This window comes from Dipodomys merriami, unplaced genomic scaffold, assembly GCF_024711535.1.
Source record: "Dipodomys merriami isolate MVZ:Mamm:240054 unplaced genomic scaffold, mDipMer1.0.p SCAF_2, whole genome shotgun sequence".
NCBI lineage: Eukaryota > Metazoa > Chordata > Mammalia > Rodentia > Heteromyidae > Dipodomys > Dipodomys merriami.
The window spans coordinates 115083673-115095546 of NW_027203381.1; the positions used below are offsets into that span (position 1 = coordinate 115083673).

The window sequence follows — 11874 nt, forward strand, 5'->3', positions numbered from 1 at the left end:
CTGGAGCTTGTACTCAAGGTCTTATGCGCTCCCTTAGCTTTTTCTCTCAAAGCTGGTGTGCTACTATTTGAGCCACAGCCCTTCTTCCAGCTTTTTGCTGGATTTATCTGCCAAGGCTGACTTTGAACTGGGATGCTCAGATTTCAGTAGATAGGATCACAGTCATGAGCCAGTAGCACCTAGCTATTCTGAAGGTTTTCTTCTTAAGCTAAATTTAGTGAATGATCAGTTTGTTGTCTTTTTTGTTTCTTAGCCAGTCATATTTTTTGTCATTGTTTTGTTTTTGTAAATGACTCTATAGTGGTATGAATAAACGATCCCTTCCATCCCCAGAACCTTTCTGCTGCATGTGTAGAAATGAATTCTTTGCTTGAAGTTAGATCCAGTCTGTAATCTCCATGCAGTGCCTCTGGAATTTTTACAGCAGACCTACCTGTGTTTGTCCATGGAGATCAGAATTCTATTACTGTGTGCTGGATTTACTCTCCTTGGAAATTTAGTTATTTTTGTTTCTCAACACATTTTCATTTCATCCTATTTATTTCCATGCTTTGACAAATTTGAACTTTTCCAAAAGCACAGAGAAATGAATTTTTCCAGTTATGCTCATCATTTGTAGTTGCTCTTTTAGTTAATGATGAAAAGGAATTAAATTTTTTCCATTATTGGCTATTTTATTCTTTTGCATTCATGTTTGTTATTTTTTGTTCAGTCTCCTCATTGAAATGTTCATCTCATTTAAATAGCTAGCTAATGGTATACGTATCCACAACAGAGTTGTTGCCAGGCACACAAATGAACAGATTCCTTATTCAAATGTTGAATGCCCATAAGGCGGAGTCTACGTATACAACTGAGAGGAGGATGTGGGACTAGGTCCCAGGATGGATATTGTCAAGATGGCAGCTTCCTACTGAACCCAGGTGATTTTTTCATTTGCTTGGCCTCAAGTGCACATTGAAGTTCACAGTGTAGCTGTTCTGAGCCATTTGCTATGACCCATGCTTTGCATGCTCTGGTTCTTTTCTGGCTCATGAGCATGCTTTCCACTGCCAAGGACACTCTTCTTTCTCTATGCACTGTGAAGTTTACCTGAACCTGAGCTAGTCTGGATGCTCTCCAAGGTCTTCCAAAGACCCTAGTGGTTCCTCTTAAGGGTGTATAATCCTGCTTTGCAACAGTCTGTAGATAAGTCTGTCATTCTCTCTGTCTTTTCTGCATTGTGGATCTCTTTTACAACTGATGAGGCCTATGGATCTTATGTTAGAATCTCATTGTCAAGTGCCTACGGTAAAGCACATGGGGTTGGGGTTCAGAGCAAGGAGAAGAAAAGCAAATCCCACTCTCTCCCAGTGGATGCTGCAGTGAATCCAATACAGAATAGTTGGAGCAGCAGACTGGTAAAGATGACAGAATTTCAGGTCCTGCTGACCCAGTGGTGAGTTAGTGTTTTGCCTTTTCTAGCATAACATCATCTGGATTCTGTGGAGTGTGAAATCTAGTCATGGGCACTGGTGCAAGGCCCAGGAAAAACCCTCTATTTCTTAACCCTCTGGCTTAAAAAATAGAAAGGATATCTTCTAGGACTTACAAGGAATAGAAAAATCCAATTTTGCTTTTTTTTTCTCTTTCCTTCATTCTCCGTGTCCAGCCCTGAGTGCCTTATGACCATGAAAGCATGAGGGCTCTGGGAACCTTGAACCCTGAGAGGCAGGAATCTGCCCCTGTGATCTGCAAATCCCAAATGGGTCCGGAACCCTCCATCTCTGCCTGTCTTTCTTCTGCTGCTACTTATCCTAGGATACAAATATGGAAGTACACAGCAGATTAGATTAATTAAAGCTCCTGATTTCTAATAAAAAGACTAAACAGTTGAGTTTCTTGGAACTAGAAAATATCAGAGACAGAGAGAGAGGGGTGGGGGGAGCTTAGAAAAGCAGCCCTATATAGTTGTTTATGTGGGTTCATTCCTGAGATGTGCAAAAATAGACCATAAATAACTTTGACAAGTGAGTTAAAAACAAACCATTGCCCAGGTCCTAGACTTGCCCACTAGCCACTATTCTCATGCACAGAGAGAAAAAAAGGGAAGACTTGGAAACTGACCTCATATTGGAACCATAGCCTATAGAGGACTGGTTGAAACTTGTGACTGAAACCAGGTTAAATCTCAATATTTTTGTTAGAGGAGTACTGGAAAGAAAGAAGGATGTAGTATTAAAAAATTAGGAGGAATACTGGTTAAAAGTTCCTAAATTTAAAGAAAGACGTAAACTTACAGATTTTGAGAATATAAGAAATCCTAAACAAGATCCAAACAGTTCATAATATCATTGTCACACTGTTGAAAACTAAAGAAAACGTAGGGGATTCCAGTGTAAGGCAGGCACTGTGGTGTTGAGTACTGGAGCTGGTACAGCCAACGCTGTCTGGCTGGGAGTCTGAGCCAAATCGTCATTGTCACAATGTGGGGCAAAGACTGGATGGAGATCTTCTGTTTGTGAATGACACAGACCATCACAATGCTTGTTTAAAAGGAGCACAGAAAGGTTGAAACCACCAGAAGGGAAAAAAATCTGATGTCTTAACTCTTTGGTTTTTGACAGATCCTAAAAATAAATGAATAAATAAAAGAAACTAAACTGTTGATGGGTGAAGTGGTGAGAGAAGCTGTGTTTTCACTTGCTGAGGCCAAGTTCGCAACAGGGAACTTCAGTACCACAGTTAATCCAAAACGTAAATAAAGCCCAGGTGAAGATTTGAGGAAAGAAAGATAACAGGTTTTACCTTACCCGGTGTTTAAACATTACCATGAAGGAACTGACAGTTCGGAACTGACAGTTTAGCCAAAGGAGGGGAACAGTTGGCTAAATTAAAGAGGAATTATGCCAAAGCAGTGGAACTACTGGTGGAATTGGCTTTGCTGAAGGCTTCCTTTGTGACTCTGGATGAAGCCATCAAGATAACCATTGAGCATGCCATCCCTTCCTGGACTGAACATGCCCTTGCTTCTATCATCACAGAGCTGGATGAAAGAGAGCAAGAAGAGCTCTATAGGTTAAAGAAAATACAGGAGAAGAAAAAGACTCTCAAGGAAAAAAATCTGAAAAGGACTTGGAGCAACTGAGAGCAGCTGGAGAAGTGCCGGAGCCTGCAAACCTGGCTGAAGAGAAGGATGAAAGTCTCTTAGAATCTTGTTGAATCATCTGTCCTGTTCTGCTTCTTTTGGAAACTCCAAGACTGGCTCTATATTAATTGAATGTGTAGGTTTGGGGGGGGGCATGTGGCTATTTATTTTTTGACCTAAAAAATTCACTAGGTACAAAATTTACCTGGATGTCCTATGGAATTACTTTTGCAGAATCATAATTCAATAACCACATACCATAGTTGAATGAGATTTGTAGAACCTGCCTGGTAATGCACAAGATTTATTCTATACAAGTGTCACACTGTTCTGTTTCCAGCTGTTGTGTGTGATTGGTTTTAACAGGCACTTTAAGAAATAGCTTTAGAAAATATTAGTTGTCTTAGGCTAACTGCTGTACTCATTTGCTAATAGACTTTGGCACTTTGTTGTTTCAGACTGCTCTATCCATCCTTGTGTTACCATGGTACTTCTCCCTCAAGCTTTGTGGAAACCTTCACTTATTTTTTTCTTGCATGACAGTCTCTTGTCTCTCATGGAAGCAGATTTAAATGTAATTATATTTCAAATAGTAAAATTATTTGGAAAGAAATCTTTTTTTTTAAATATTAACTTACTGCTAAGAATAGTGACTTACATTGATGTCCAGAAAGCTTTTTCTGCAATATATTAGGGTAACCTTTTGTTACCTGACCTCCATATCAGTGTTTCACTAAAAGATTTAAGTTGTGACAATTACCACAGCTTGGGGTACTAACAAATGATTGCCATGAAAAAAAAAGAAAGAAAAAAGTATGTAAAGCAGTCAGAGACAAGCATGTAACCATGTTACTTTTATAGGGTTATGTGATGCCAATGGCTAAAGATTTTTTCCAGAAGGAAATGGAACATTTTCATAGTGCTGCAAGAAAATAATCAACCCACAATTCTATATCCAGTAAAAATGACCTTCAACCACATTCTCAGATGAGTGACCAAGAAGAGCCTTGATTGTCACAGCACTGTTGCAACAGTTCTTCAGACAGTTGGAAAATGGTAATGAAAGAAAGCCAGAAAATCAGACACAAAGTCCAATAGAAACAGGAAATACTTGAGTAAACATAATATATTATTCTCCCCTGTCTCTGCCTCTGCCTCTTTCTTTCTCTCTCCCATAATGGTGGGAATAGAACTCAGGGCTTTGTACACACTAGGCAAGTACAACTGTTTTCTTGATTTCTTTGAAATGTTTGATAATTAGAAGCAAAACTTTACCATTGTTTAGTGGCATTTTAAATGTATGTTGGTATAATTAGTAACACAAGTACCACAAAAAGGAGGAAAGATAAAGGAACCTATATATTGATAACATATCACTTGAAGTGGTACAAGAATGATTCTGTATAGACTGTGAAAAATTAAATATGTATATTTACTGTAAAATTACACAGAGAGATTTAGCAAAACTGCAAGAGTTAAAATGGACAAGAAAAAAACCCTGTTCAAATAACCTAAATGAAGTCAAGAAGAGGGAAGACACAGAGAGAACAGAAAACAATAAAACAATAGAAACATTAGTAATTACATTAACTGTAACTGGATTAAATACATTAAGATTGTTAGAACTTTTCATTTTTTTCAATTCTAGGGTTTGAACCCAGGCCCCCTCACTTGCTGGTCAGGTGTTCTGCCATTTGAGTATACTCTAGCCCTTGTGCTTTAGTTTTGTCTCAGGGCTTTTATGCTTTTGCTTAGGGTTGGCCTTGAACCACAATTGTCCTACCTCCGCCTCTTAAGTAGCTAGGACTACAGGTATGAAACCCCATGTCTAATCCTAGAACAGAGTTTTTATAATTTTACTGTTATTATTAAGGTGATTAACAGAGAAGTTTCCATTTCATAAGTCAAGTAATGAGTACATTTCTTTTTGGGCACTATCACCCCTTCCCTGGCTCTCTCCCATTTTCCCCTCCCATCCCCATCTACAAGTTGCATAGTTCATCTCTACATGGTATCTACCAAGTACCATTGCTAATTTGTTCACCCTTTGTTGCTTCATTTCTCTGCTCCCAAAGACATATAAACAAACTAGACAAAAAAACAAGAAACAAACAAAAACACTTAAAAGCAAAAATTGACACCATCTTCATCAACAACAGCAGAAAAAAATCACAACCAAAACTACATGTTTGCATTTCCTGGAATTCATTTGGATAAATATTAGTTTATATGATCAGATGCACATAGGCATTGTGTCTTTGTGTTCATCCCCTCAGAGCATCCTCCTTTAGTGACACTGTGTGTGAATGTATAAAGTCCTGCATAATTGATCATGTCCTGGTATATTTTAGATCTAGCTTCTGTATATGAGAGAAAACATGTACCAGTTGTCTCTCTGGCTTGGCTTACTTCATTTAACATGATTTCTTCCAGGTCCAACCATTTCCCTGAAAATAACATTATTCTTTCGAATGGCTGTATTAAATTCCACTGTATATAGTTACCACATTTTACTTTTTTGACCCACTCATCTATTGTAGGGCATCTGGGCTGTTTCCATAACTTGGTCATTGTGAACAGTGCAGCAACAAACATGGATGTTCAAGTTTCTTTACTGTCTCCTGGATTGTCATGTTCTAGATAGATGCCCAAGAGTGGTATGGTTGGGTCATCGGAAAGATCTATATTTAGTTTTTTGAGGAACCTCCAGACCACTGTCCTGAATGGTTGTATTACTTTACATTCCCATCAACAGTGCAATAAGATTCCTTTTCCCCCACATCCCTGCCAGCATTCGTTGTTGCCTAGAACAGATTTTTAAGTAACTTAATTATACAGTGTCTCATAGACACTATAGTGTGTCCATATGTATGTCAAGGATAGTGACATAGGTAAGCTAATAGTAAAGATACACTTACATACACACACATATATATACATACATACATACATCCCAAACTCATATATATGTATATCTGTATATATCTCTATATATGTTTCTATATAGAGAAATGAACATATTTCTTATTATCTATAAATTATGTGTCTCTAATGAAAAGATGTATATAATAATCAGAAGAAAACCAGATCAAAGAAAATTTGTGTAAAAATATATAATGCTTTTCATTACATGTGTAAAAATATATAATGCTTTTCATTACATGGGCATATACCAAACAATACAGCACAAAAATACATTATGACTAAACTATAGAACTGAATTAAGAAATAATCAAATCATATTATTAAGATGCTCATCTTGGAAAAGAAAAAAATGATCAACCTAACAATATAAACTGCTACCTCAAGAAATTAGAAAAAGAAAATAAAATCAAACCAAAAATAAGCAATGAAAGAGAATAATAAAAATAAGCACATAATCAACAAGGTTGAAAACAATTAACTTCAAAAACATCAGAGAAAAATCAATAAAACCATAACTTGGTTCTTTGAGAAGTTCAATGAAATTGACAAACTTCTTACAAGACAGGCAAAGGGAAAGAGTATACAAATTACCAATTTCAGAATGAAGACTGCTTGTAAATTTGACAATTTAAATAAAATGAAAAAGTTCTTTAAACATGAAGAATTACCAAAACTCACTCAAATTAACATGTTTTAACTTGAGTACCAATTTATTTAAGTTTCAGTCTAAAACCTCTATCAAAGAAATCTACAGGTCCAGTTCGCTCCCACAGTACATATACCAATACCATGTGTTACCAAATATTTAAAAAAGAAATACAATTAATTCCATGTAATGTTTTCCAGAGAATAGAAGAGGAGGAACGTCCCAAGATACTTTATAAGGCCAGCACTTGAACCTAAACCATATAAAGATGGTACAAGAAAAATATGAAGTAGTTGCAGGTGTTGCTGGTTCACAACTATTATCCAAGCTACTTAGGAGGCTGAGATCTGTAGATTGTGGTTCAAAGCCAGCCTGAGCAGGAAAGGCCATTGAGACTCACATCTCCAATTAACCACCAGAAAACTGGAAGTGAAGCTGTAGTTCAAAGTGGTAGAACACTAACCTTGAGCAAAAGGGCTCAGGGACAGTGACCAGGCCCTGAGTTCAAGCCCTATGGCTGACAAAATAAATAAACAAGTTCTTAATTAAAAAATAAAAAAGCAAAATACAGAATATCTATCAAGACGAACACCTCTCAGATCCTCAAAATATTAGCAAATATCCCAAAGTACGTAGCATACCAAGAATTGTTCAGCATCATTAACCATTAGGGAAATAAAATTAAAGTCCTGATGAGATATAGCCACAGATCTACTAAATTGGTAAAAATAACAAATGCTGACAATAACATGTGCTTGCTGTAATACAGAGTAATAAGAACTCTGGTACATTGCCAGCAGCAACTCGAACTTGCATAGCTCCTCAGCAGAACTACTTGGCAGTTTCGTATAAAGTTAAACACACACTTAACACATGACCTAGAAATCCCAAATGAACTGAAAACTTACGTTCTCACAAAGACTGTGCATGAATGTTTATAGTGGCTCTACTCATAATCACCAATAACAGGAAACAACCCAAATGTCCCTCAATGAACAAAAGTAAGTCAACTGTAGAAGATTCCTACAATGGAGAACAATTCAATATAACAAAGACAAGTGTCCATTGACATACATGGCAATCTGGATACATATCAAAGACATGTTGAACCCAAGAAGCTAATCTCAAAAGTAATGCATTTGATTTATATGAAGTTACTGAAAAGACAAAACTAGTGAAAAGAACTACTCAATAGTTTCCTAGAGTCAGAGTTAGCGAAGACATTTTGTTGCTGTTTTTTTCTGTATAAATTTATGGACCCTTGATTTCAAGTTATTAACCCCTTGAGGGGAGGGTCCATGGACCCCTGATCTACTCTGTATTATGGTCATTTCTGACATATCTTTCTATGCCTCACATCTAGTGCAGTTGCATATAATAGACACTCAACTAATAGGTGAACAAATAATAAATGAACAAACTAGAAAGATTTAAGCATTTAACAGGGCATGGAGAAACTCTGAGAATGATGGATGCACTTTGTTTAACTCAAAATGTGATCCCTATTGGTGATAAAGACTAAATACTGCTTCATTATACTTTTCTGTGTGGGCCACTGACTAAGTGTTGCCTCATGATGTGATACTTATTACCATTTCTGAGTATTTCTCAGCAGAGAACTCAATCAGAAAACTTCTCCAGAAGGTTCTGGAAAAGTGGTACAGACTGAATGAATGGCTACATTTTCCTAACCCTGCCATCTACCAGCAATCTTTTTGATGTCACTGGGAGGGCTTTTTCACATACCTAAATAAAAGATTGGCAGAGGCAAATGCCTTGGTCAAGTCTAAGATAACCCTGATGCTCAGACTATTATTTTACAGACCAATAAAAGAGAAAAGCAAAACACTACCCATAAACTGTAAAGCTACTTTTAATGGCAGTCCTGAGTGACATAAGAATCAATCACAGCAGCTGCCTTTAAAACCATATCCAGGCTGGGAAGGTGGCTCAGTGGTAGAGTGCTTGCTTTGCATGCATGAGGCCCTGGAGTTCCATTCCTTAGCACCACATCAGCAGAAAAAGCCAGAAGTGACAAAAACAAAACAGCTTCATAGCTGAGTGCTGATGACTGTAATCCTAGCTACTCAGGAGACTCAGATCTGAGGATCTCAGTTCAAAGCCAGCCCAAGCAGGAAAGACCATGAGACTTAATCACCATAAATGAAGGAAGTGGAGCTGTGGCTCAAGTAGTTGAGTGCTGGCCTTGAGCGAAAATAGCTCAGAGATAGTGCCCAGACTCTGAGTTCAAGCCCCAGGACAGGCACAAAAAAAAAGGAAGGAAGGAAGGAAAGAAAGAAAGAAAAAAAGAAAGAAAAGAAGGAAAGAAAGAAAGGAAGAATGAAGGAAGGAAGGAAAGAAGGAAGGAAAGAAGGAAAGAAAGAAACAGAAAATCTTCCTCTCTTGTGAGGGGTTTGGCAGGGAGACAGCTCAGTAACAGAAAGTAATACGGCTTGCTCCTCTGGTGGTTACCTGCTTTTACAAGACTTTGGATATGCGTGGTTGCATTCCTTTGCAAGAAAAAACAAGACATAACGGTTCTTTTTGAGACAAAACATTCTTTATTAGTATCATATTTACATCCTGCTGCATGGCTTCTGTGCCTTTCTGGTCACAAAAATAGCCAGTCATTCCAATGCGAAACCACAGTGAAATCTTTTGGAGGACATTTTAACACGACCCTTCAACTCACACATTAAATTCACACATGTGTGTCTCAGCTGACATGAAGACAATGTAAAATAATGACCAGTAGCTGCACTGAGAAAGGCAAAGGCTGCAACGTCTAGCCTGCTGGCTGGTTGATGGCTTTCTGAAAGGTACCAGGGCTTAAGGTGCATCTGGGTTTTATGAGATGTTTGATGGTGGAAAACCATACACCTCAGAATCAGTGGAATGTGGCAATTCTGTTCCATCAATTGACTGGAGAGAGTTCTGCACTCAGGACATATTCCTAGAATCTCTTGTTTGCTGGGGGAATGTTCTAGAGCTGTGGTTGGTAAACAAGCTAGCTGACCCTGCTGCTCACATGGAACTCACACGGAACAGTTAGAACAATGAATAAACAGAATACAATGATCTTGTTATTCAAAGGGAGCAATGAAGGAAATCACTAGGAGGAGGAAGTGGAGAGTCCTGGTGGAGTGGGTACAGGGAATATACCCAATTTATGGCGCACCCCCTCACCTCTTGCTGATTTGGAGATTGGGCTCTTGAGGATCACAAGATTTTGCAGGGTGATCAGCTGTCCCAAGGTTTGCAAAAGAATTTCCTGGGAAGTAAGGATTTCAGTCCTAAAGCAGGGACTGCCACGTCACCCTATGAGAATTCTAACTTAGTTTCCTTTGAGTTATGATTATTTTTTCTGTGTCTAATGATGTGAATTACAATGGTGACTTTGTTATTTTCTTTCATTCTCTTTTTGTTTTCACCAAGAGAGACTAAAATCCTTATAATTCCTAAATGTATTCAGTCATTCAACAGCATTGATGAAGTTCCTCCTTGAAGGTCTTTGCAGACTACGTGGATAGAAGGTAGCTCTGAGGAATGAACAGACCTGTCTATGAACAGCTAGAAGAAGATATTCAGGTATATGTAGGTGGTGTACAAGAGCAGCCACTGAGACTCCAGCTGAGAAAAGGTAGGGGGTAGATCAGACAGAGATGAGAAGGGCAGGAGAAAATGCATTGTTTCTGTCATTATTCTACTTCGGATGAGAAATAGCAATAAAAGGCTTGGATGAAGGGTAATTTTCTTTGTCTTTGAAATGAATTAAAGGCAAAACTTAAGTGTATCCTTTCATGTTGGGAGTCATTTTGGTAAAATGGTCTGCCTTTCTGTTTTTATAACTGAAAGACAAGCTGTACCCTGGCTTACAAATGCCTTCTTAGTTATTGAAAATAGAATTTCCCCCCTCTTTAAAAGAACAAAGTGTTGCTAGGATCATCACAGGAGGTTGTTTTCCAGTCTGTTTGCAAAGCTGGGATCAGGTAGACTGTGGGATTTTCATGCAGACCATGAAAATCCTTGACTTACAATGGGCCTGATGAGTTTTTGAATTTATGATGATGTAAAAGTGATACTCATGCCAGATGCCAATGGTTCATGACCGTAATCCTAGCTACTTAGGAAGTTGAGATTTGAGGGTGGTGGTTCAAAGTCAGCCCAGGCAGGAAAGTCTGTGAGACTCATCTTCAATTAATCACAGAAAAAGCCAGAAGTGGCACTGTGGCTCAAGTGGTGGTAAGAGCACTAGCCTTGAGCAAAACAAAAACAAAAACAAACAAAAAAACAGCACAGAGACAACACCCAGGCCCTGAGTTTGAAAAAAAAATGATACTTATTCTAAATACTTTGAATTTCAGATTTTGATCTTTTTTTTTTTTTTTCAGGCTAATGTGTGATACTCAGTGTGATACTTGCAAAATGCTGGGCAGTGGCATCCAGCCACAGCTCCCAGAGAGAAACCAATGGCACTGGCACTGTGTGCTTCATCCAACAAGTAATTTTAGTCCAGGGCTCCTTGGGCCCAGTTTTGTTGTTCGCTGTGCACATTGATGATGATTGTCTATACAACCATTCTGTTGTTCCCTTTTGGTACAGTGGCAAATAAATTGCATGAGCTGTCCAACACTTTAGTGTAAAATCGACTTCATTTTACATGATTTTTGTCCAGCTGTAGGCTAATGTGAGTGTGCTGGGAATGAGTAAGGTGGATAACCTATGATGTAGGTTAGGTGTATTAAGTGCATGTTAAATTTATGTGAATTTGTCAGGACAGAGTCACGTTGAATGTCTAGGAGCACCGCTATGCTAGTTTTCATAAGGCCTCAGGAACTTCATACTCTGGCCTAGTATTCGGTCTCAGTAATGTCTCATAGCTCCATTGTAATATTTTATTTTTTAATTTAATCTTTTTATGAACTTCAAAAGATTGTATAAGGGGGTTTACAATTTAATGTGTCTATCTAGGTGCCCAGTGCTTTCTTTCTGTTCCATCGTAATATGTTAAAGCTACTGTTTGAGTCCTTTCTTTTTTAAACCTTAACCCTTAGCACTTCATTGTTCTCTCATCTGTCAGGAACACATGAGCCCTTCTTTACTGACTAATGGGATTGAATGCCATGGTCAGTGTTACAAACATTACTATCTGAATCAAGCAATTAGACTTTCTATG

The 11874-nt window shown here is 38.0% G+C and overlaps 1 pseudogene; it reads left to right on the forward strand.

The window, feature by feature from the left end:
* The first annotated feature begins 2465 nt into the window (after positions 1–2465).
* LOC138832507 (V-type proton ATPase subunit D pseudogene) lies at positions 2466–6120 on the forward strand (annotated as a pseudogene).
* Positions 6121–11874: the final 5754 nt, after the last annotated feature.